The following is a 26,818-nucleotide window of genomic DNA, read 5'->3' as shown; positions in this document are numbered from 1 at the left end:
GAGTACAGCAAAAACCCGTACAATGTCACTTTGGTACAAAATCTTAGTTATAGAAAAAATTGAAAGCTTTTCTCTACAGTCTTAGCATAAAAGTAAAAATGTAAAGAAGTCGTTAAAAAGTCTAATATTACAGTGCTTTCTTGAGCCATGGGCCTGCAGGTGCTCCAGGCTAGGCTTCCCCAAGAGGGTTTTCTCTCTCCCGTGCTGGGCTAAGATCTGTCAGGCCACACCAGGCTTTGCAACCACTTGCAAGGCTTCAGTCCTGACTGCCACATCATCGCTAACTGCTGCTGCCACTATCCTTCACTTCCACCATCCTTCTCAATCTTCAAACGAATGGTAACAGTTTCTCCCTATCTTGCCATTCTAATCAATATTTTCCACAGACAAGCTGGTCTCAGATTTTGCAATGTGCATGGCCAAAAACTAGATACAGTACACCAAGCCAGTGTTTTATACAGGTTTACCATATATTCCTTGCTTTCATAATCTCTGCCTCCATTGAGAAAGCCTAGGATGCTGCATAGCTTTTAACTACTCTCTCAAGTGACTTGCCATCTTTAACTTAATGCCCAAAGACTAGCAGTCACTTCTGTTCCTGCACTTATTTAACAATTCTACTGTATTTTGTTTTATCTCTGCGACCTTCCAATCAAAATGAATCACCTTTCTCTTGTGTTAAATTTCATCTGGAACTTGTCTGCCATTCTACCAATTTATATTCTTTTGAAATAATCTTCATGGTTCAAAGAATTTTCATGTTTCATATCATTTAAAGACTTTAAAATTGCACCTGACTGAGGTCTAGGTCATTATCATATATCAGAAAAAGCAAAGGTATTAATGCCATGATTTTATCCACTCTGAAGAGCATTCATCAACTACTAAAATCAAAGCAAAATATTGCATATGCTGGATATCTGAAATGAAAACAAATTTTGGAGAAATTCAACTTGTCTGACAGCATCTGTGGAGAGAGAAACAATTAATGTTTCAAGTCTAATATGACTCTTTTTAATTTTATTAACTATTGCTCTGTTTCCTGTAGTGCAGCCAATTTCATATTGATATTGTTCATATCCTTTTATATTGTGTGTTACATATTTGCCTATAAGTGTGGAAAGCCACACTTTGTCAAATGTATTCTTGAAGTCCATATGTACCATCTCAATGGCATTACCTTCAAACTATTCTGTTACTTCATCACAAAGTTAGAGAATCCCATGTTGACCTTACAAAGTCAGTGCTGAAATTCTTCAACTGAACTGCATTTTCCGTAGGGAAAATTCATTCTGCCTCAAATTTCTGGAATATTCTCCACCACCAGGATTAAATTAAGAGGATGTGGTTGCTTGGCTTATCTCTGCACTACTTTTTGAAAAGTTTTGCAATTTTCCCAGACTCCAACACCACACCTGAGGTTAAGGAAGACTGAATAATCAAAGGTCAAATACTCTGCAATTTCCATTCTTATATCTGTTCACTTCATATCCTTGGATGCATCCATCTGGTCCTGATGATTTAACTCTAAGCACATATTGCTTATTAATACCTCCTCCTTATTCATTTAAACCCATCAAGTAGCTGAAATGCCTCCTTTTTTAAGACAATACCTTGTTACCTTGATAAAAACAGATGTAAAGTATTCATTTCATATCTCAACTACACACCCCGATTCCCTGCATAGATTTGTGGTCAGCAAAGTTTTGGAAAGAATTCTGAGGGATAGGATTTATGACTATTTGGCAAAGCATAGTGTGATTAAAGGCAGTCAGCATGGCTTTGTGAGGGCAGGTCATGCCTCACAAATCTTATTGAGTTCTTTGAGGAGGTGACAAGACAGGTTGACAAAGGTCGAGCAGTGGATGTGGTGTATATGGACTTCAGCAAGGGATTTGATAAGGTTCCCCATGGTAGGCTCATTCATAAAGTCAGGAAGTATGGGTTACAGGGAGAGTTGGTTGTCTAGATTCAGAATTGGCTGGCTGGCAGAAGGCAGAAAGTGGTTGTAGATGGAAAGTATTCTGCCTGGAGGTCAATGTTGAGTGGGGTCCCGCAGGGGTCTGTTCTTGGGCGTCTTTGTAGAGTTTATAAATGACTTAGATGAGGAGGTTGAGGGATGTGTTAGTAAATTTGCAGATGACATAAAAGATGGAGGTGCTGTCAATAGTACTGAGTAAAAAATGAGGTCTGCAGATGCTGGAGATCAGAGCTGAAAATGTGTTGCTGGTTAAAGCGCAGCAGGTCAGGCAGCATCCAAGGAACAGGAAGTTCGACGTTTCGGGCACAAGCCCTTCATCAGGAATGAGGAAAGTGTGTCCAGCAGGCTAAGATAAAAGTAGGGAGGAGGGACTTGGGGGAGGGGCGATGGAGATGTGATAGATGGAAGGAGGTCAAGGTGAGGGTGATAGGGCGGAGTGGGGTGGGGGCGGAGAAGTCAGGAAGAAGATTGCAGGTTAGGAGGGCGGTGCTGCGTTCGAGGGAATCGACTGAGACAAGATGGGGGGAAGGGAAATGAGGAAACTGGAGAAAACAGAGTTCATCCCTTGTGGTTGGAGGGTTCCCAAGCGGAAGATGAGGCGCTCTTCCTCCAACCGTCGTATTGTTATGTTCTGGTGATGGAGGGCTGAGGGCTATTGCGAACTGCAGCGTGACATAGACAGGATGCAGAGCCGGGCTGAGAAATGGCAGATGGAGTTCAACCTGGACAAATGTGAAGTGATGCATTTTGGAAGGTCAAACTCAAATCTGAATATAGAATTAAAGACAGGATTCTTGGCAGTGTGGAGGAACAGAGGAATCAGAGTGTACAAGTACATAGATCCCTCAAAGTTGAATAGGGTTGTTGAGAAAGCACATGGTGTTTTGGCTTTCATTAATAGGGGGATCGAGTTTAAGAGCTATGAGGTTTTGCTGCAGCTCTGTAAGCTCCTGGTGAGTCCGCACTTGGCCAGTACTGGTTGCCCCACTATAGTAAAGATACTGAAGCTTTGGAGAGGGTGGAAAGAAGGTTTACCAGGATGCTGCCTGGACAGGAGGGTTTCCTTTATGAAGAAAGTTTGAATAAGCTCGGACTTTTCTCTCTGGAGGAAAAAATGAGACCTGATCGAAGTGTACAAGATAATGACGGAATAGATAGAGTCAATAGCCAGAGACTGTTCCCCAGGGCAGGATTGACTGGTATGAGGAGTCATAGTTTGAAGATATTAGGAGAAAGGTATAAAGGAGACAACAGAGGTAGATTCTTTACACAGAGAGTTGTGAATGCATGAAATGCGTTGCCAGCTGTGGCGGTGGAAGCAGTCATTAGGGACATTTAAGCGACTGCAGGACATGTACATCGATAGTAGTCAGTTGAGGGGTGCATAGGTTAAGTTATTATATTTTACATGATGATTCAACCTCGGCACAAAACCATGGGCCAAAGGGCCTGTTCTGTGCTGTGCTTTTCTATGTTCTATGTTCTATGTTTCTTTTTTGGTCCTTATTTGGTTTCAATCCTCCTTTTACTATGTCTATAGCAAACCTTTGAATTCCCTTAACCTTAATAATGCTGGGGACATAAGTACAAAAACTTTGGATTTATTTAGTGCCTCCCACGAAACTGGCAATTTCCAAATGGCTGAATAATATGGAGGCTTTAGAAAGGTTAAACCATGAAGACAATTTGCATAAACTTGCAATCCATTGACAACAGAAGAATAACAGATGGTTTCATCAAGGTTCTTCAAATGAGTTAGATTCAGGGAAATTGTTTCCTTGGGGGTAGAATTAAAAATGAGGGAATATTATCTTAAAATTAAAGCCAAATTTTCAGGAGCAAATTCAGGAAGCACATTTTCACATGTAATGTGGAAATTCCTTTCCGAAAAGGCTGTGCATACCAAGTCCATTAGCACTTTCAGGGGTGAGATAGGTGAGTTTTGTTCATTAAAACGTACTATATTGGACTGTCATGACCAAACTAAGCAAGAACATGACCATAACAGTAATGTCACTGGACTAGTAATCCCCGGCCCTAGACTAATATTCTGGGGACTTGGCTTCTATTTTCGCTGAAACAGATGGTAACATTTATATTTAATAAATATCTGGAATTCAATAAAAGCTCATCTACGGCAACCGTGTAATCATTCCTGTATAATTCCTATCTGGTTCACTGATTGCATTGTAGAGAAAGAAATCTGCCACCAATGCCTAGACTGGCCCACATGTGACTCCTGACCCTGAGCCACATGGTTGACACTTAACTGCTCTCTGGGCAGCTAGGGATTGGCAATAAATACTGGCCAGACCAGCAATGCCTACACCCCATGAAAGAATAAAGAAAAATTAAATCATGTTTAAGGGTTTGGTTGGATTACTCCTGTTACTAAAGTGATGATGTTATGAAATTTTACTTAATGATTTTCTATGTTGCCCACTACCACCAGATAAAAATCATTTGTACCAATTGGAATCTCCTGCCTTATGCTTTAACATTGTTTACAGGAAAATTGAGGATGATTTACCATGAACATCCAACACTAACTAAAATGCCAATGGAATCAGAAGTTTATCTTATTCTTGAAGATTGATTGTGCTATTTAAATTATGAAAGAAAAGAATTATACTCTAGTACGTCAGATGGATCAGGTTTTGTCCAATGTGCACAGAAGGGCCAACAAGACGGGAGGCCACACTGGATCTGGTGCTTGGTAATGAATGAGGCCAGGTATTTGATTTAGTTGCAGGTGAACACTTTGGAGAGAGTGACCATAATTCAATTACGTTTAGTTTAGTGATGAATAGGAATAGGTATATGCCATGGGTCAAGAGTTATTGATGGGGCAAGGGCAATTATAATGTGATTAGGCAAGGGCAATTATAATGTGATTAGGCAAGAATTAGGATGCATAAAATGGAGTAGCAAAATGCAGGGGATGCAGACAATGGAAATGTGGAGCTGGTTTAAGAAACAGATATTGCATGTCCTTGATAGGTATGTCTCGGTCAGGCAAGGAGGAAGTGATAAGGTAAGGGAACCGTGGTTTACTACAGAAATTGTATCACTTGTTATGAAGAAGAAAGAGGCTTATGTGTTGATGAGGCAAGATAGTTCAGATGGGGAGATGGAGAGTTACAGATCAGCGAGGAAGGATTTAAAGAGAGAGTTAAGAAGAGCAAAGAGAGGACACGAGTAGTCTTGAGCAAATAGAATAAAGGAGAACCCTAAAGCTTTCTATTGATATGTGAGGAATAAAAGGATGATTCGGGTAGGAATAGGATCAGTCATAGACAAAAGCGGGAAGTTGAGTGTGGACCCTGTGGAGATCAGAGAGGTGATAAATGAACATTTCTCATCGGTGTTCACTCAGGAAAAGGAGAATATTGTAGAGGAGAAGAAAGAGGTACAAGATATTAGACTAGAAAGGATCAAGGTTAGTTACAAACAAGTGTTATCAATTCTAGAAGGAGTGAAAGTAGACAAGTCCCCTGGGCCGGATGGGATTTATCCAAGGATTCTCTGGGAAGCTAGGGAAGAGATAGCAGAGCCTTTGGCTTTGATATTTGAGTCATCATTGTCTACAGGTTTAGTACCAGAGGACTGGAGGATTGCAAATGTTGTGCCCTTATTCAAGAAGGGCAACAGAGACGACCCAGGTAATTATAGACCAGTGAGTCTTACTTCTTTGTAGGAAAGGTTTTGGAAATAATTATAAGACATAAGATTTATAATCATCTAACAAGCAACAATTTGATTTTAGATAGTCAATATGGTTTAGTCAACGGCAGGTTGTGTCTCACAAACCTCATTGAGTTTTTGAGAAGGTGACCAAGCATGTAGATGAGGGTAGGGCAGTTGACGTGGTATACATGGACTTAGTAAAGCCTTTCATAAAGCTCCACATGCTAGGCTGTTGGAGAAAATGCAGAGGCATGGAATTGAAGGTGATTTAGTAGCTTGAATTAGAAACTTGCTTTCTGAAAGAAGACAGCGAATGGTGGTTGATGGAAAATATTCAGCCTGGAGTCTGGTTACTAGTGGTGTGCCACAAGGATCTGTTTTGGGATCACTGCTGTTTGTCATTTTTATAAATGACTTAGGCGTAGGCATAGGTGGATGGATTAGTAAATTTGCAGATGACACTAAAGTCGGTGGACTAGTGGATAGTTTGGAAGAATGTTACAGGTTGCAGGGGGACTAGATAATCTGCCGAGTTGGACTGAGATTTGGCAAATGGAGTTCAATGCAGCTAAATGTAAGGTGATTCACTTTGGGAAGAATAGCAGGAAAGCAGAGTACTGGGTCAATGGAAAGATTCTTGGTAGTGTGGATGTGAAGAGGGATCTTGGAGTCCATGTACATAGATCCCTGAAAGTTGCCACCCAGATGGATACTGCTGTTAAGAAGGCATACGATGTGTTAGGTTTCATTTGTAGAGGGATTGAGTTCAGGAGCCACAATATCATGCTGCAACTATACAAAACACTGGTGCAGCCACACTTGGAATATTGTGTACAATTCTGGTCCCCATACTTCGGGAAGTATGTGAAAGCATTGGAAAAGATGCAGAGGAGATTTACCAAGATATTGCCTGGTCTGAAGGGAAGGTCTTACAAGGAAAGGCCGAGAGACTTGGGTCTGTTCTCATTGGAAAGGGGATTTGATAGAGACAGACAAGACAATCAGAGGATTAGATAGGGTAAACATTAAAAGTCTTTTTCCTAGGATGATGACACCAGCTTGTACAAGGGGGCATAACTACAAATTGAGGGTTGATAGATTTAAGACAGATGTCAGAGGCAGGTTCTTTACGCAGAGAGTGGTAAGGGCGTGGAATGCACTATCTGCTGAGGTACTCAACTCAGCCACATTAGGGAGATTTAAACAATCCTTAGATAAGCGCATGGATGATTTTGGGATAGTGTGGGGGAACGAGCTAAGAATAGTTCACAGGTCAGCGTAACATCGAGGGCCGAAGAGCCTGTTCTGCGCTATATTGTTCTATGTTTTATGTTCTATGTTGTAAATCAGGGATGGTCAAATGTGCATTCTCTTTCTTCTTGTTCAAGTCACATTAATATGCAAAATAGGAATAGGCCACTTGGTCCTTCAAATGTCTTCCACCATTCAATAAAATCAGGACTGACCTGGTTACTCCACAGTAACTGTTCACCCCATGGATTATGGTGAATTTACTACCACTGTGTTAAAAATATTCAAAGATTCTGCTTCCACTGTCTTTAGAGGAAGAGAGTTCCAAAGACTTACAACCCTCCAGGAGAAAAACAAAATCTCTTTACATCTGACTTAAATAGACAACCATTGAGTTAATTATGAATATAAATGGCTTTGCATCAAAAATCTTTTACTGTGAATGCACCAGGTTATCCTAGAGCAATCGAAGCCTGAGCAGGGGCAACAAGGTAAGTCTTTCTTATTTGCTTAAAAGTCCCTTGTGTGACTCTGGGCTTCACAAGAAAGGTTTACAACTAGCCTGCTTTGGGCATTCCCAAATCTTCATCATAATAATCCCCCTCCCCACCAGGAAGTCCTTCACTGTGAATGGCTTGAGTGTCCCCAGTCAGTGCTTTCATCCCTTTATGCTGGCCAGCACTGTGTTCCTACCTGCCAACCAGCTGCCACTTCCCACTGCTTACAGACAGAAACCTGACGGAAGTTATGCAGATGAGGCGCCATGGAAACATAAATCGCTTAGGCTTCACACTGCCTCTTAATCAGATGGAGGCTGTTTCTTGTTTCAGAATGATTGGGGCACTTTGAGTCATTATTGTGTTCCAATCAAATACTCCTGAGCCTCCTTCCGCATTTCCAACCGACGTGCCTCAACCACCGAGTTACATCCCAAAAAGGAGAAACAATCGATGCCCTCTGTTTGCTGTATTAACTTTCAGATCACAATAATTTTCTAAGCTGTTCCCAAGAAAGAGATTCCCTTGCAATTTATCATTTTAATAGTTATTTATTTCATTAAAATATTATTAGTAATCAGCTCTGCCTTATGTTCCCATCAAGTTGGCTGCCATTTATGATTGTAAAGTAAAATATTAAAGTAACAAATAATAGGACACAGCTGACATGGGAGATCTGGCAAGTGAAAAATTTGATTCCAAAATGAAAGTTAAAATTGCCAGATTGCTGGCTATCATCATTCCATAGTCCATTCCAATCAACCAGTACACCATTTAAAAATGTTCAGCTGTGCCAACTGTCTGGTCCCAGATAACTCCTCTGTACATTGGTTTTTCACTTGTTCTGAAAAACCATTGAAACATTAACAAATTAAACAAAAATTAACAGCGACAAAAATCAAAGAACTGCAAGAAACTTCACAGTTAAGTTTGACTCAGGGGGAGGCCACCACGTATGCACTCTAGCCTCCACACGACAAGCCTTCATAAACTGCAGCCAGTACAGAGATTCCGTTTGCGCCATTCACAGTATTCTCCTCCACATATTAATCACACCTGAGCTAGCTTACTTGCCCCTAAATTGATGCTTAAAATCCTAATTGAGCCAAAGGTAAGCTTGGTGTCTGACTAATGACAGAGGTTGCTCCCACTCCAGCAGTTCAAGTTCAAAGGCAGATGGCAACTTCAATTGAACTATCTTGGAGAATGGAGCAGAGAGCCAATAGCTTCATTGGTCACTGAGTATCCAACAGACCAGGCTTAATCATGAACCCCTTTGCTCAGGGGATGGCACTTTGAGGCAACATGTGGTTAGAGTTTTTAAAACTTTAATAAAATCTCTGCAAGAAGAGAGTGTGTTCCATGATTGTGCTCCCATTGGTTGTTTAGCCATTCTCATTCTCACTATTGGAAACTATCCCATGTCCCTCTTCAGCTTTTTAACAAGTAATTCAAACAGCTTAACAGGCATTTTTTTAAAAAAAATTAGATTTAGGCACCTCTGGCTAAGCCAGCATTTATTTCCATTCCATGATTGCCCAGACAGCAGTTATGAGCCTGTGGGTCTGGAGTCATGTATAGGCCGGACCAGATAGGAACAGCAGATTTCCTTCCCTGCAGACCATTACTGAACCAGATGGGTTTTTCCTCAATAACAATCAACAATGGTTTCATGGTCATCATTTGACTCTTAACTCCAGATTCTTTAATGAATTCAAATTCCACCATTTGCCTCAGAGTATTACATAGGTTTCTAGATTAATATCGCGTGATAATACCACTAGGCCATCACCTCACCTATCAATTGTATGAGAGAATGAGTTATTGCAGGCTTTCCCCACAATCCTAACTGAGAATCACAGCAGACCCCTAGGGGATCAGAAGATGGATAACAGTGTGTATCTGCAGCCAATTTTTCCCTCATGACTGAAAATCCAGACCGTGACCTCTTAATTTATTTGGTATTTGTTATTATAATCGGATGTGATTCTTAGCATTGGTACCAAATTATATAGCTGATGGTTTACAGACTACTGATGGTTTATGGTTAGGGTAGAGTACTGCATTTAATCCACCTTCCTCAACTAGTCTGAAGGACTGAAGGAAGCTTGTGATGGAGGATGGACCAAATAACTCTCTGCTGAAGAGGCACTTGACTTCAAAAACAACTGGTCGTTTCCTAAATAAAGTAGCCATAGTACCAGAGGACTGTTTATTCATCAAAGAGAGACGATTGATGTTGGTTTAACTTGTGGGTCATCACACCTCAAGGGGTGAAGTTGCAAAGACAAGACCTTAAGAGTTACCTCAGACAATGCACAAATTGAATGCCACCTTTGATGTCATTCTGTACCTCAAACCATCCATTCAGCCAACCATGCGACATCACTATGTCACAGTAACTATATACACAGATATATTAACTGATACTAACAGGAGGTGCAGAAGACATATGTCTCCAGGAGCCAGACACCACCTAATTTCTCGAACCAGAGGCTTTGTGACATCATCAAACCAGACTAAGATCAAAATAACTCAAACACCTGAATAAAGGCAAGATACTGCCAATGCTGGAGAAACTCAGCAGGTCCAGCAGCATCTGTGGAGGGAAAAGCAGAATTCAATGTTTCAAAGTGTTAACTCTGCTTCTTTCTCCACAGATGCTGCCAGATTACAGTATTACTTTCAATGTGGATTACCACATTCCATTTAAAGTAATCACTGTCAGTGAGCAATAGGTTAGGATAATCATCTTTACAATGACATTCTGCTGCAGGAAATGGCTTGAGACAGACACCATTGATTATTTTAATGGAATATTATAGATAAGGAAAGTAAGTACTACATAGGCTATGAGTGCAGAAAATACAATTAAATTTGGAGTGATCTCGTAAATTGTAAGGACATGCACAATGGAGCAAACCTTCACCTCTGCACAGTAATCTTCTATGGTTTTATGACAGCATGCAAACTAATGGCACAATAGTAACAGATTGATCAAAACATCGAAATGTCTTAAATATCCAAAACGATTAACTGGATTGCAATATAAAGTTCATAATTATAATTCAAGAATTAAGTAGATTGACTGTCAATGTAGGTTAGTCCAGTTAAGTGCTAATCAGGTTGACAAGTGAGTCAAAATGATTGGCACAGATGGACTATGACAGCACGCTTTAAATGTGGAGCACCAACAATCGAATTAATCCAGAAAAACATTAACAGATTGTTTCTGTTTATAGTTGCCTCCAGGATGTAGCTTTGAACATTTGGAAGCTGTAACTCCAGCCTCATGGCATCAGAGAGAAGAAGCTTACAGAAAGCTGGATTGAGCATGTCATTTGATTCTGATTACCAAGCCGTTGGTGTTACACATGCCAACAATTGGCAGGGCACCAATGACTCATCAGGAGGCTTGATTGTTTTACATTGTCAGATCCCATTCAAGCACAGGAGGCAAGACACCATCACAAGCTAATCATGCAACTTACAGATAGCTCACCATTTGGGAAGATAGGCAAGCCAGAGATTCGGATGGACTTGCGTACTTTATCAATTCACTTTGTACATCCTTGTATGAAAGTTTATTTTTAAAGGGAGAAATTGGAAAAATTGAGTGAATGAGAGTACAATTTAGATTAGATTAGATTACTTACAGTGTGGAAACAGGCCCTTCGGCCCAACAAGTCCACACCGACCCGCCGAAGCGCAACCCACCCATACCCCTACATTTACCCCTTACCTAACACTATGGGCAATTTAGCATGGCCAATTCACCTGACCCACACATCCTTGGACTGTGGGAGGAAACCGGAGCACCCAGAGGAAACCCACGCAGACGAGAAATTTAGGAAGGACAGTCAACAGAAAGCAGTTGCAATTGAAGTCTTAAGGCTAAATCCACCAAAACAATACAGGAATATGAAGTATGAGACCAACTTCCACTTTCCTGCCATGCAGATCTTTAAGTATCTCTTTAAGTGAGCACTCCTGATCTATATAGCCCAAGAATTTTGTGCATGTTCAGGAAATAATAATGGTGTTGATTGACTGAAAATTGCACTCAGCTCTAAACTATGTTAAAAAATATCAAGTACCAACTTGAACATCTAAACATCTAATAAAGGATCATTATTGTCTTCGATAGATACATGTTAGAAAAAGTGTTGTAGACAAAAGAATGGGAGCGATTGGCAAATGGGATTTACATGTGGAGGCAGGGGCATGGCTGAGATGTTAAAGGAATACCTTTCCCAAGGTAATAAATGCTACCCAGACTTAGTTGACAGAGGATGAAACTAAAAGGGTTTAAAATTGGGATATCAGGAGGTTTTCGATAGACTATGGAATATATTGTGGGAGAATGTGAAGTTGTTCATTTTGAAAGGGCGAAGAAGAGAACTTGCTATTAGTTTAGTCAAGAAAAACAGCAGAAAGCTGCAATGCAAAGAGGCTTGGGGGTATTTATGAATGAAACACAGAAAGCTACCACACAGGTGTAATGAGTAAGCTGGAGGGCTAATGTAATGTTGAAATAAAAACAGAAACAGCTAGAGAAACTTCACAAGTCTGACAGCATCAGTGGAGAGAAAGAAGAGTCAGCATTTCAGACCTGAAATGCTCTCCAAAACTACTGTTTTTGTCTGAGATATCCATTGTCTGCAGTTCTTTGGTTTTTGTAATGGTGTGTTGTCCCTTATCACAAGAGGATTAGAGTATAAGAGTAAGGAAATCTTGTTGACAACTGGAGAAGGTGCTGGTGAGATCACATCTCTGCAAACAGTATTGGTCCCCTTATTTAAGATCGATATTGTTTAATTGAAGGCAATGGCCTAGTAATATTATCATTGGACTGTTAATCCAAAGGCCCAGATGATACTCTGGGGATGCGGGTTCAAATCCTGCCACAGTGGATGGTGAAATTTGAATTCTGTTAAAAAATCTGGAATCGAATGAGACTAGAAGAGTCTAATAATGAACATGAAACCATTGTCGAATGTCAGAAAAACCCATCTGCTTCACTAATGTCCTTTAGGGCAGAAAGCTGCCATCCTTAGCTGGTCTGGCCGACATGTGACTCCAGACCTGCAGCAATATGTTTGAGTCTTAACTGCCCTCTGGGATGGCCAATAAATGCTGCCCAGCCAATGATGCCCTTATCCCATAAATGAATAAGAAAAAAAAACATTCAGAGAAAGTTCACTAGGAGGGATACGGAGGGATGGTCTTACAAGCAACGGCTAAATAGATTGGGAATGTACTCACTGGAGTTTAGAAAATTGAGAAGTAATCTCCTTGAAACATATAGGAATCTAAAGGAACTAGATAAGGTAAAATCTCAGAGAATGTTTTCCCTCATGGCAGAGTCTAGAACTACTGGGCATAGTCTAAGACTAAAGGGGAGCCAATTTAAGACTGAGATGAGGAGGAATTTCTTCTCTCAGAGGGTGTGAGTCTTTGGAACCCATTGCCGCTGAGAGCTGTGAGGCAGAATCCTTCTGTATATTTAAGTCTGAGGTAGATAGATTAATGATCAGCGGGAGAATCAAGTATTAAGGGGGTGGGAAGGTGGGAAAGTAGACGTGAGAAAATTCGGGATTAGTGGTGCTGGAAGAGCACAGCAGTTCAGGCAGCATTCGAGGTGCAGTAAAATCGATGTTTTGGGAAAAGCCCTTCATAAGGAATAAAGGCAGAGAGCCTGAAGCATGGAGAGATAAGCTAGAGGAGGGTGGGGGTGGGGAGAAGGTAGCATGGAGTACAATAGGCAAGTGGGGGAGGAGATGAAGCTGATAGGTCAGGGACAGGGGGAAGGGATAGGTCCGTAATGATCTTCCGTAATTACACAGGCACCACTCCCCACCTCTTCCTCCGCTACATTGATAACTGCATTGGCACCACCTCTTGCTCCCGCGAGGAGGTTGAGAAATTCATCAACTTCAGCAACACATTCCACCCTGACCTTAAATTTACCTGGACCATCTCTGACACCTCCCTCCCTTTCCTGGACCTCTCCATCTCCATTAATGATGACTGACTTGACACTGACATTTTTTACAAACCCACCGACTCCCACAGCTACCTGGATTAAACCTCTTCCCACCCTACCTCTTCCAAAAATGCCATCCTGTATTCCCAATTCCTCCGCCTCCACCGTATCTGCTCCCAGGAGGACCAGTTCCACCGCAGAACACACCAGATGGCCTCCTTCTTTAGAGACCATAACTTCCCTTCCCATGTGGTTAAAGATGCTCTCCAACGCATCTCGTCCACATCCCGCACCTCCGCCCTCAGACCCCACCCCTCCAACCGTAACAAGGACAGAACACCCCTAGTGCTCACCTTCCACCCTACCAACCTTTGCATAAACCAAATCATCCGCTGACATTTCCACCACCTCCAAAAAGACCCCACCACCAGGTATATATTTCCCTCCCCACCCCTTTCCGCCTTCCGCAAAGACCGTTCCCTCCGTGACTACCTGGTCAATCCTGGCACCTTCCCCTGCCATTGCAGGAACTGCAAAACCTGCGCCCACACCTCTTCCCTCACCTCCATCCAAGGCCCTAAAGGAGCTTTCCACATTCATCAACGTTTTACCTGCACATCCACTAATATCATTCATTGTATCCGTTGCTCCCGATGTGGTCTCCTCTGCATTGGGGAGACTGGGCGCCACCTAGCAGAGCGCTTTAGGGAACATCACTGGGACACCCGCACCAATCAACCACCCCGCCCTGTGGCCCAACAGTTCAACTCCTCCTCCCACTCTGCTGAGGACATGGAGGTCCTGGGCCTCCTTCACCACCGCTCCCTCACCATCAGACGCCTGGAGGAAGAACACCTCATCTTCCGCCTTGGAACACTTCAACCCCAGGGCATCAATGTGGACTTCAACAATTTCCTCATTTCCCCTTCCCCCACCTTACCCTAGTTCCAAACTTCCAGCTCAGCACTGTCCTCATGACTTGTCCTACCTGCCTATCTCCTTTTCCACCTATCTACTCCCCCCTTCTTCTGCCCCCGACCTATCACATTCATCCCCTCCCCCACTCACCTATTGTACTCTATGCTACTTTCTCCCCACCCCCACCCTCCTCTAGCTTATCTCTCCTTCAGGCCATCTGCCTTTATTCCTGATGCAGGGCTTTTGCCTGAAACGTCGATTTTACTGCTCCTCAGATGCTGCCTGAACTGCTGTGCACTTTCAGCACCACTCTAATCCAGAATCTGGTTTCCAGCATCTGCAGTCATTGTTTTTACCCTGTGAGAAAATTCGGACCAGCCATGATCCCATTGTATAGTGGAGCAGGCTCAAGGGATCAAATAGCTTACTCCTTTTGTACTTCTTAGGATCTTATCATTTTATGGCTTTCAATAATTAAAGTTGACAAAACATTGAGACCAGATAAGATGCATCCAAGGATATTGAAGGAAGTGAGAGTAGAAATTACAGGAGCACTGGATACCATCTTTTTCAGTTTTTCTGAAACTCGGGGCAGTATCAGAGAACAGGAGAATTGCAGACCTAGTATCCTTATTCAGAAATGTTTATAAAGTTTAGCCCAACAATTGCAGACCAGTCAGTTTAGCTTTGGGAAGCTTCTAAAAACTCATTATTCTATATTAGTATTCACATGAAAAGGGTGAGTTGTTTTGGAGGAGACAGCGTGTGTATCTAACAGAGAAATTGTGTTTGACCAGCTTGCTGGAATTCTTTGAAGAGATAACAGGAAGCTTTGATGAGCGTAAAATTGTTGATTTGGTGCGGTGCACATGGATTTCCAGGAGGCCATTGATGCAATTCCACACAACTGATTTGTAAGAAGACTTAGAGCTTATGGAATAAAAGGGACAGGAGCAACATCAAGTTAAAACATTGGTGGGTTAATAGGAAACAGAGAGCAATGTTTTAGTGGGTAGCTTTTTTTTGACTGAAGGAAAGTTGATTTTCCAGTGGAATTCCCCAGTGCTCGCTATTGGCACCTTTGCTTTTCCTAATATGTTTATTAATGATAATAAAACAAAGAACTGCTGATATTGAAGATCTGAAACAAGAACAGAAATTGCTGGATAAACTTAATAGGTCTGGCAGCATCTGCAGGAAAAAGAGCAGATTTAGCGTTTTGAGAATGGTGGCTCTCCAACAGAACAGTTGCTCTTCCCACAGATGCTGCCAGATCTGCTAAGTTTCTCCAGCAATTTCTGTTTCTGTTTCTATTTCAGATGTATATTAATGATCTGGAGCTTGATGGACAGGGGGCAAATTCACAGTTGCTGATGAAATGAAACTTGGAAGAATTGTAAACTGTAAGGAAGATAGTGTCGGACTTTAAAAGGACATAGACAAGTTAGTGGAGTGGACAGATTAGTGGAAAATATATTTTAATGCAGACAACCTTGAGGTGATGCATTTTGGTAGGAAGACCATCAACAGACAATATAAAATAGGGGGTACAATAATTAAAGGGGTTCAGGGGAACAAAGGATTCTGGGTGTATATGTGCACAGATCACTGAAGGTGGCAGGAGAGATGGAGTTAGCAATTAAATAAAGCATACAGTATCATGGACTTTATTAATAGTGGCATAAAGTACAAGAGCAAGGAGGTTATGCTGAACTCATAACTGACATGTGTTTGACCTCAGCTGGAGCATGGTGTACAAATGGCTTCTTCTATACTATAAGAACTCTGTGATCTTCATTAGACTTAGTAATTATTTTCAGTAGAAGCTTGGTTCTTAAGTCTAGAGATGAGGGTAACACAAGAATCATATGTCATTCAGTTTTTTGGATTGGTTGTGCATTACTCTCAATGTACACAAAAACTACACTTGCTTTTATGTCTCTCCACTTTTTAAAAAGTAACTAGCTGTTCCTTTTATCTGATCTTCTAACATAATTGAATTTAAGAACTTATGCACAAAACCTAGGCTGAAATTTCAGTGCAGTAATGAGCTACTGTGACCGACCTGAAGCGTTAAACCAAGATTCCATCTGCTCACCCAGTTAGACATAATATATTCTATGATACTAACTGAAGACGAACGGGGGAATTCAGCTGTATTTCTTTCACAATATTTATCCATCAACTAAACTCAAATCAAATCCAAATGTGAAGTACGGAGTATTTTGTAAAGCGGAAATAAAAGAAAACAGAAAATGCTGGAAAAACACAGCAGGTCAACTAACATCAGTTGGCATGAACTTTACAAAATGAACCTGTTTTAAAAAGCATTTTTAACTCAAAGTAAGAAGAGAATTCTGAATAAACAACTCAGCCATGAGATAACTTTCCAAACACAAACTGGGACTGTCATGGTGTTAAGGGTTTAGACGGAGAGGAATTTGTTAAGTGAGTACAAGAACATTTTCTGATTCAGTATGTGGATGTACTTACTAGAGAAGGTGCAAAACTTGACTTACTCTTGGGAAATAAGGCAGGACAGGAGACTGACGTGTCAGTGAGGGAGCACTTTGGGGATACCGACCATAATTGTATTAGATTTAAGATAGTGATGGAAAAGGATAGACCAGATCTAAAAGTTGAAATTCTAAATTGGAGAAAGGCCAATTTTTGATGGTATTAGGCAAGAACTTTTAAAAGCTGACTAGGGGCAGATGTTCGCAGGTAAATGGGAAGCCTTCAGGAATGAGATAACGAGAATCCAGAGCAACTTTATTCCTGTTAGGGTGAAAGGAAATGCTGGTAGGTATAGCGAATGCTGGATGACTAAAGAAATTGAGTGTTTGGTGAAGAAAAGAAGGAAGCATGTGTAAGGTATAGACAGAATAGATCGAGTGAATCTTTAGAAGAGTATAAAGGCAGTAGGAGTATACTCAAGAGGGAAATCAGGAGAGCAAAAAGGGGACATGAGATAACTTTGGCGAATAGAATTAAGGAGAATCCAAAGAGGTTTTACAAATATATTAAGGACAAAAGGGTAACGAGGGAGAGACTAGGGCCCCACAAAGATCAGCAAGGCAGCCTTTGTGTGGAACCGCAGAAAATGGGGGAGATATTAAATGAGTATCTTGCATTAGTATTTACTGTGGAAAAGGATATGGAAGACATAGAATGTAGGAAAATAGATGGTGACACGTTGCAAAATGTCCATATTACAGAGGAAGAAGTGCTAGATGTCTTGAAATGCATAAAGGTGGATAAATCCCCAGGACAATCAGATGTACCCTAGAATTCTGTGGGAAGCTAGAGAAGTGATTGCTGGGCCTCTTGCTGAGATATTTGTATCATCAATAGTCAAAGGTGAGGTGCCAGAAGACTAGAGATTGGCTAATGTGGTGCCAATGTTTAAGAAGGGTGGTAAGGACAAGCCATGGAACTATAGACCAGTGAGCCTGACCTCAGTGGTGGACAAGTTGTTGGAGGGAATCCTGAGAGACAGGATTTACATGTATTTGGAAAGGTAAGGACTGATTAGGGATGGTCAACACGGTTTTGTGCGTAGGAAATCATGTCTCATAAACTTGATTGAATTTTTTGAAGAAGTAACAAAGAGGATTGATGAGGGCAAAGTGATAGATGTGATCTATATGGACTTCATTAAGGCATTCGGCAAGGTTCCCCTTGGTTAGCAAGGTTAGATCTCATGGAATACAGGGAGAAATAGCCATTTGGATACAGAACTGGCTCAAAGGTAGAATTGAGAGAGTGGTGGTGGAGGGTTGTTTTTCAGACTGGAGGCCTGTGACCAGTGGAGTGCCACAAGGATCAGTGCTGGGTCCTCTACTATTTGTCATTTACATAAATGATTTGGACACGAGTATAAAAGGTACAGTTAGTAAATTTGCAGATGACACCAAAATTGGAGTTGCAGTAGACAGCGAAGAGGGTTACCTTAGATTACAACAGGATCTTGACCAGATGGGCCAATGGGCTGAGAAGTGGCAGATGGAGTTTAATTCAGATAAATGCAAGGTGCTGCATTTTGGGAAAGTGAATCTTAGCAGGACTTATACACTTAATGATAAGGTCCGCGGGAGTGTTGCTGAACAAAGAGACCTTGGAATGCAGGTTCATAGCTCCTTGAAAGTGGAGTCACAGGTAGATAGGATCGTGAAGAAGGCTTTTGATATGCTTTCCTTTCATTGGTCAGAGTATTGAGTACAGGAGTTGGGAGGTAATGTTGCGGCTGTACAGGACATTGGTTAGGCCACTGTTGAAATACTGCGTGCAATTCTGGTCTCCTTCCTGTCAGAAAGATGTTGTGAAACTTGAAAGGGTTCAAAAAAGATTTACAAGAATGTTGCCAGGGTTGGAGGATTTGAGCTATAGGGAGAGGCTGAACAGGCTGGGGCTATTTTCCCTGGAGGGTCGGAGGCTGAGGGGTGACCTTATAGAGGTTTACAAAATCATGAGGGGCATGGATAGGATAAACAGACAAAGTCTTTTCCCTGGGGTCGGCAAGTCCAGAACTAGAGGGCTTAGGTTTAGGATGAGAGGGGAAAGATATTAAAAAGACCTAAGGGGCAACATTTTCACACAGAGGGTGGCATGTGTATGGAATGAGCTGCTAGAGGAAGTGGTGGAATCTGGTACAATTGCAACATTTAAATGGCATTTGGATGGGTATATGAATAGGAAGGGTTTGGAGGGATATGGGCTGGGTGCTGGCAGGTGGGACTGGACTGGGTTGGGATATCTGGTCGGCATGGACAGGTTGGACCAAGAGGTCTGTTTCCATGCTGTACATCTCTATAACTTTATGTCCATGTGATTTGGTTACCATGAGAAGAGATACTCACACAGGAAACTACTGAAGTATGTGCGGCTGTTTTAGCACCTTTTCACAGTAAGGCTATTATCTAGCTAATAGTAAAACCAGAAAGCTACATTACAAGCACAAGTGACAATGACCATACAATAAAATCCCAGTGAAATGTTTAACTGACAAGATTTTCATTCTGTCAAAATTCTATGCATCTGTGCAAAACTATTTCTTTAGCTAATGTCTCTTCCTGAGACCCTTAAACAAACTGCTAAATCAACTCACTTATTCCTTAACATTTATCCCTTAAACATTTAACTTCTACAGCTTATAGAATTTCTTTCTTCTGTGCCAACTCGAAAGCCTTCTGTTTCTAGCATTCTCTTCTAAGCAGATCAAGATATCTCCCCTTCTGCCCTGACTGCTTTGGTGACTGCTAACCCACCAACATCTCTGCACCGGGCACTGCCCTTCTTACAGTGCTGTGCATTCTTCCACCTGGCAGAAACTGCATTGGACCAGGCTGGCATGAAAGGCATTTTGGCCTCCACTGCTGTTACGATGGGAAAGGGCATCCTTCCCCTGCACTACCCCATTCTGTAGCAGGACACTAAATTTGCCTTATTTGCTTTGTCTGGGGCAAAAGTCAGGAACTATGCAGGGTTGCTCTGAACTCAAAACACTTGTTTGGGTGCACAACAGATTATTAAGGGGGTGCTGGTCATTTCCAGGATATCCTGGAAGTGGTGAGCCTTTCTGGGAACTGTGAGTAGTAAGGAACATTCCGTATCATATTTTTTGCTGCTGAGCAGATCTCTGATGTCCGCACACAGTAGTACATCTGAAAGTACAAGCCATACTCAGCACACTGATGGACATATATGGAGCTTCCCAGTGGCTGTGCAGCTTTGATGGAACATTCCTGGTAAGATGGAGCCAGTGTGGGACAAGATGACCACCATGGGTGCACAGTATGTAGTTAATGAGATGAGTTTGGCCTGATATGGTAAGAAACAGAACGGAAACAGGCCCTTTGGTCCACACTGACCCTCCAAATGTAGCCCACTCAGACCCATTCCCCTACCCTATATTTTTACCTGGCTAATGCACCGAACACAGTGGGCAATTTAGCACGGCCAATTCAGCTGAACTGCACAATGTGGGAGGAAACCCCCACAGACACGGAGAGAATGTGCAAACTGTCACCTGAGGCTGGAATCGAACCCAGGTCCCTGGCACGATGAGGTAGCAGTGCTAAATACTGAGTCACCGTGCCACCCCTTGGCAGATCTCATGGCAATAAACTCTCCATGAAACTCAGTAAAACTGACACTTTGCCAAAATAATGTAAAATTCAGTCCATAATTTTAACTTAAAGTTATGCATATTTCTTCCACTTTAGAATCCAAGCTCTCAGGCATTAATATACTATGAACCTTTACCAAAAAGCTGTCTCACAGAAAATGGATAAAGATTTTAAGATGCATTGATGAAGAAGCTACTGCTGCAGAAAGCAGTGAACCATTCTGCTTTAACTAGCAAGCAGGATACTTGCGAGAGTTAAAGAACAGGAACACACTAGTGTGAGCTCTTGGAGATTTATGGAATGGAGTGTCATCGAGGTGTGCCTTGCTGATGATTTTCAGATTTGGAAAACTTGGACAGGAAATGGAACAATTGTTGCTGAATACTAGAAGTTTCAATCAGACCTGACAGGAAGAAGTGAACCTCCACTAGAGATGTGCTAGTGATGGTGATCCATTCGTTAAGGTTATACATCTGTCAGAAGGCATTCTATAAAATCATTTCACAAGACATAGTATGACTGTGTTAGGAAATGTGAAGTGTAACTTGTAATTAACGTTCCATCTGAGTTAATTCTAGTTAGTTTCAGCAAAATTCTTCAAACGTGAAAGTTTGTTCTTCAGTTCTCTCAGTTGGACATTTAGAAATTTGTTTTTTTAATTGGGAAATTTATTTATTTTTTTAAAAATGTGTTCTCTACAGGAATCATAACACTGTGGAGAAAGAAAAAGTTACTGGGCCCAGTGAGACAGTTCTTGCTCCCATAGATTTAACCCAGAATGAACTAGCCTGAGAATTTGGATCTTCATTCAGGGGTGCTGAGGTTCCTTGGGAGGCTGGCTGGACAATCCCAGAATGAAAGTAGAAGCTGTCAGCTACATGTGAGAGCTGGGCACAAGGCCTGCCTCCATGCACTGGCACAGAATGGAAGTGGGTTGTCCAGCAGGCGACACACACGCCAAGTGCTTCCATGTGACCCACCAAACTGTCACATAAAATACAAGCAAGTGCACCTGGAGGATTTGCCCCCTCCTTCATGCCCTGTATCCAATTCCATGGCTTCACACATCCTCCATGCCAGCTTTTGTCCCTTCCCAACCCGCTACTACCCCTCATACACTTCATTCAAACCTATACCCTGTAACACTGTCTTGGTCACACATAACTCTGAGCCAACTTATATCCTTTACTCACTCCCATCACCCTTTATAGCCTTTCAGCCAACTTACCCCAACTCATGCCAACCCATGTCCCCACCAACTCTTTTCCCTACCCACCCCGACAATTCAACTAGTATCCACCATGGATCAGATTTCGGGGCCTCACTAGCATAAAATAAAGTTAAATAAAAACTGAAAGAACTGCAGATACTGTAAATCAGACACAAAAATAGAAATTGCTGGAAAAGCTCAGCAGCTCTGGCAGCACATGTAAACAGAAATCAGAGTTAGCATTTCGAGTCTAGTCACCCTTCCTGACCTGCTATTCTAGCAATTTCTAGTTTTGTCATACAATAAAGTTATATGTGTACAGTGCATCCTCACTTAAGGTTGTAATAGTGTTCCTAAAAGTCATGACTTCAACTGAAATGGCTTTAAGGGCAGCATGGTTTTCCACCAGACTCAATGTTAAAGGTAGAGTTAAATTTCTGTGAACATTTTATTGCTTGTAATATGCAATTTTCTGCTTATGAAAGACACTATACTGTTTTTTTTCCCATGCAATACAAATAAACTGATATTTTTAATCAACCTGGTCAGGTATGACATACACTTCTGCAGCAAAGGGGACTTGAGTCTGGGTTTTGTGGCCCAAAGCTATTGACACTACCTCTTGGTGATGTTTCAACAAACCAGGCTCTATCTAGTGGCAGGATCTTGTCAATTCAGACAGAACTATCTGCAGTGACTTACTTCTATGACTGGGTAGCACTCTGCCATTCAGTGCAAGTTCAGTATGGCAGCCAGGATAGAAATGGACACCAACTATTTTAAAGGTAACACCTGATGGGAAACAGAGTGTGAGGGTGAAGGTGGTGAAGAGGAACTGAGGGCAAGAGCAAGAACAGGAGAAAGGCCAGAGGACTGGGTAGGGAGCTTGAGGGAAAGGTCTTCACAGAAAACATGACACAAAGCTTCTGGTAAGATGGCGGCGGAATAGGGCTTCTTAGCGCAGGGCTCATCAGCTGTACCCACTTTCCATTTCTTTTCTTTTCTCCCTTCTCTTATTTTCTTTCTCTCTTTCATTTGATTTTCCTTACAGCTTGTTGAACAGCTCAGTCATAGCGAAGGCACTGTCAGTGGTGAGTGGGCCCAGCAGTGCAGATTCGAGGCGGTGTTAGAGGCGAGGTTGAGTTCTCAGCAGCATTGGTGTCCAGCGCAGATTCATGGAGGTGCTGGTGGAGGCAAGTTTGAGCCCAGTATGAAACCCTGCAGCATCAGCAGTAGCTGGCCGGAGCAGACTCATGACAGTGCAGACATAAGTTTTGGCCAGTGCAGTACACAGTCGCATCAGTGCCTTCTGCATTGGCAAGATCCAGCAAGGGCTCATAGTAGTGAGGGTGTCAATGGAGGCAAGATGGTTCCGAAGGGTGGCTACTTTCATTCCAGCAGTAGTGGTGTGGAAAAGTAGTGGGTACAGTGGAGTGGCACAGTGGCTAGCACTGCTGCCTCGCAGTGCCAGAGACCTGGGTTCAATTCCTGCCTTGGTTGACTGTGTGGAGTTTGCATCGTATCTGCATGTGTTTCTTCCCACAGTCCAAAAATGTGCTGGTCAGGTGAATTGGCCAAGCTAAATTGTCCATAGTTTTAGATGTTTTACTCAGTGGTAAATATAGGGTAGGGAATGGGTTGGGGTGGGTTACTCTTGTTGGGCCGAAGGGCCTGTTTCCATTCTGTAGAGAGTCTAATCTAATCTAAAAGGAGTCTCATGCCTGACCATTAAGCCCATGGCAGAGCATTCAACAAGAAGGATTGTAAAATTTCTTTATTTCTTCATTTTTCTGCCCTTCTATATTTCGGTTTATTTTTCCATGTTTTAAGATGACAACACTGTACGATACTTTTCACTGTCTTTTGGAACAATGTACCTGTGACAATAAATAAATCAAATAAATAAGATCAAATCAAACACCAAATCCACAACCAACATTAAACCAAAGTTCACAGCATTAAACTAATATATTGTTCCCATTTCATTAACAATGTTGATTGAGTAGACTTTAAATAAGACTTGGTGTGTTAGTTATTTCACTATATAAGAAACATATCAAATTAAAAAATCTAATGCAGTTGAATTGCTTCTATCAATCTCTGATGAAAACAAACATTTCCATTATATAAGTACTTGGAACCGTCCATCAAACGGCTAACTTAACTCCACTGTCAAAATGATAGGGTAGAAAATCATTCATGCAGTGTATGGCTTCTGTCGACATGCATACTGAGAAACTCAATATTGATTTTGTTATAACAAGACTCATTTATAACAAGCACAACCACCAGATGAAGGAGCGGCGCTCCGAAAGCTAGTGTGCTTCCAATTAAACCTGTTGGACTATAACTTGGTGTTGTGTGATTTTTAACTTTGTACACCCCAGTCCAACACCAGCATCTCTAAAACATTTATTAACAGTTCTTTAACAGCTTTAACAGTTCCAATGGATCTACGCACATTTAGATAAATGCATGTGTGCTTTGAGCAACATCAATGAATCTCTGACACCTCCTTAATTGATACCAAACCACCACCCTCAGGGCACCCGGGCATTCCACTCCCATGAAATGTGTTGGGACCATATTCATATGAGGACCTTAGCCCAAAGTTGTACCCTGCCATCCAACCACAAAGTTCAGACCATGACTTAGCAGGATTGATGTGCACAATCCAGGTTTTGTGTTAAAAGTACATCAACATCCGATTTAATGGAGGCACAGAATTGAACGTACAAACATAAACATTGTATTGTTCCATACTATCTCCTATATTTTTGATTGAGGATTGAAAGGAGAAAAGATTGTTTGTCCGCATAAGGAATTTAGTACATTTGCTACCCTGACTCTTATTGTTCGTGATGCTTACACTGTTGCTTTGTTCATGATGTGGCAATGCCAGTGTTGAACTGGGGCGGGCAAAGTCAGAAATTACATGACACCAGCTTGTTAAAATCACAAGCTTTCGAAACGCTACTCTTTTGTCAGGTGAAGTGTCACTCAGCACTCTGAAAGCTTGTGATTTTGAATAAACCTGTTGAACTATAACCTGGTGTTGTATGACTTCTGACTTTGTTCAAATGGAAGAGGTGAGATCCATGGAACTACATTCAGAATGAAATCTGGCCAATATCAAGTAACTAATTCGTTTGTGCAATTTTGAACAGTCACGTGAATGATGCAGGAAGAAATCTTCGGACCTTTGGAAAGATAAGTTGGGTTGTCTTCCTCGCTGCAGTAAAAATATGTGCCGTTTGATAGTAGTTATTTTAAATCATCAGTTGCTGTAAGCTGTTGTCCTTATCCAATAACTAAGACTTTGTACCATTAGCCCTGTCCGAACAGAAAGAGTTGACGAACAGAAAGCCCTTGCAGACCAAAAGATCATCACAGTGAGCCTTGTGGAGTGGTGTTATTAAACACTGACTGTCAGTATGTTTTCACCTCCATTCACAAAACCAGTGCTTTTCTTGCATGTCTGTATCTGTATGCGTGTGCAAGGATTTTAAAAGAGGGGTCGAATTTTAAACATCTGTTTAATTATTATCAGAAATTACTCATTTGTAATAAACAATAATTCTTGTTAAGTATAGGAACCTGGCTAGCGTTTTCTTGATTTCATCAGACAGGTAAATCAAAGACTGCCTGCTTTAAATAAAGCATTAAATTATCTGTTGACTCTGTGAGCGTGGTGCTGTGAGAATTAGCCCACCTAAGTGGATCATAACAAGGAACAGGGGGCTTTTTTGGGATTAATTTGAAACAGGGACAGTGAGCATATCGTGTGGTATTCGTAAGTGATAAAGACAATAAAAACATCAGGTTCCAGCCAGCTAATAAGAAATGGCACTGGAAATTAAAAAGGATATTCTGCATGTTACAGTTATCACTGACAGTGTTGTATTGGTTACTTGAATTAATATATAAATATATATTTATCTCTGGTTTTCCTAAAGTTAAGAAGGCAGGGCAAACTGAGGTATCAGTGCAACATGTAGCTTTAGCAGAAATATAAGAGAGACCAGGTAGTTTTGATAGTGAAACATTGGAATCAGGTGATATTCAACTACCTTATAAGGTGCTTGAGTATGAGGTAAAATGTAAGCAACTTCATTTAAAAAAGAAGTGGAGATGGAATTTTAAAGGGTAAAAAGACAAGGAAATGGAATGATAAATACAGGAAATGGAAATGAGAAACCGGAATTAAAATTGGAGATGGAAAAGGAAGAGGAAAGGAAAGAATTTTAGCTTGCAATGATGCAATTGAAACAGAAAATAGCACATGCTGAGGTGGAGAATCTGGGTTATAATTTAAAGTCCAGAAAGCAAATGTTTAAGTTGTACAGGCACTGCCAAAATTTAAGGAAAAAGATGTAGAGACATTCTTTATGCCCTTTAAAAAAAAATTGCAATACAACTGAGTTGGCCAAAGGGGACACAGACAGCACTAACTCCATGCAAAGTAAGTAGTTAGATGAAGCACAGGAAATGTATCCTCCAGTGACAGAGGAGGTTTCGTGGGGATTATGACATGACACAGGTTTCAAAACAGAAGGAGACAGTCTGAGCAAACCTACACTGAATTTGGAAGAGTTAAGCAAAATAATTTTGACAGATGGATTAGGATTTGAAACTCCACATGAAATTCCTCTAAGAGGTTATTCTGCCCAACGTGTCTTCTAATGTTTGTCCTGGACACGACAGGCAAGAGAAATTTGGAGTCCCACTTTGTAGTCAAGGTCATGGAGCTGCTGCTAACTGAGCAGGTGCAGGATTTCCACTATCCATAGGATCAGCAGCAGTTGCTCTGACAGACTGACAGGGGGCAGCCACCCAGGTTAAACCAGTCTCAGCCAATGCATAGCATTGTGGCAAGAAAGTCAAAGACTTTCTCCACTCTGCCAACATCTTCCCTCCAGTTAGACACTTACTTTATCTATCCCCACTTCACACCAATGCTCATGCTCCACTACTGTCACTATTGTCTGCAACAACTTTCCCAAAACTGGATGTCACTCACTATGCATATTCTTGGCATTTTCTACTCATATACCTACCTCCACCAAATGTAATGGTTGTGCCATTTTTAAAATTTCCCTAAATACCTGTCTCTAACTCATGGAGGGAGGAAATTGGCCCCCAAAAGGACAGAAAGACTGG

The sequence above is a fragment of the Hemiscyllium ocellatum genome, chromosome 7 (assembly GCF_020745735.1).
Source record: "Hemiscyllium ocellatum isolate sHemOce1 chromosome 7, sHemOce1.pat.X.cur, whole genome shotgun sequence".
Lineage (NCBI taxonomy): Eukaryota > Metazoa > Chordata > Chondrichthyes > Orectolobiformes > Hemiscylliidae > Hemiscyllium > Hemiscyllium ocellatum.
The sequence above is the reverse complement of the archived record's forward strand: the minus strand, read 5'-3'. Positions refer to the sequence as shown.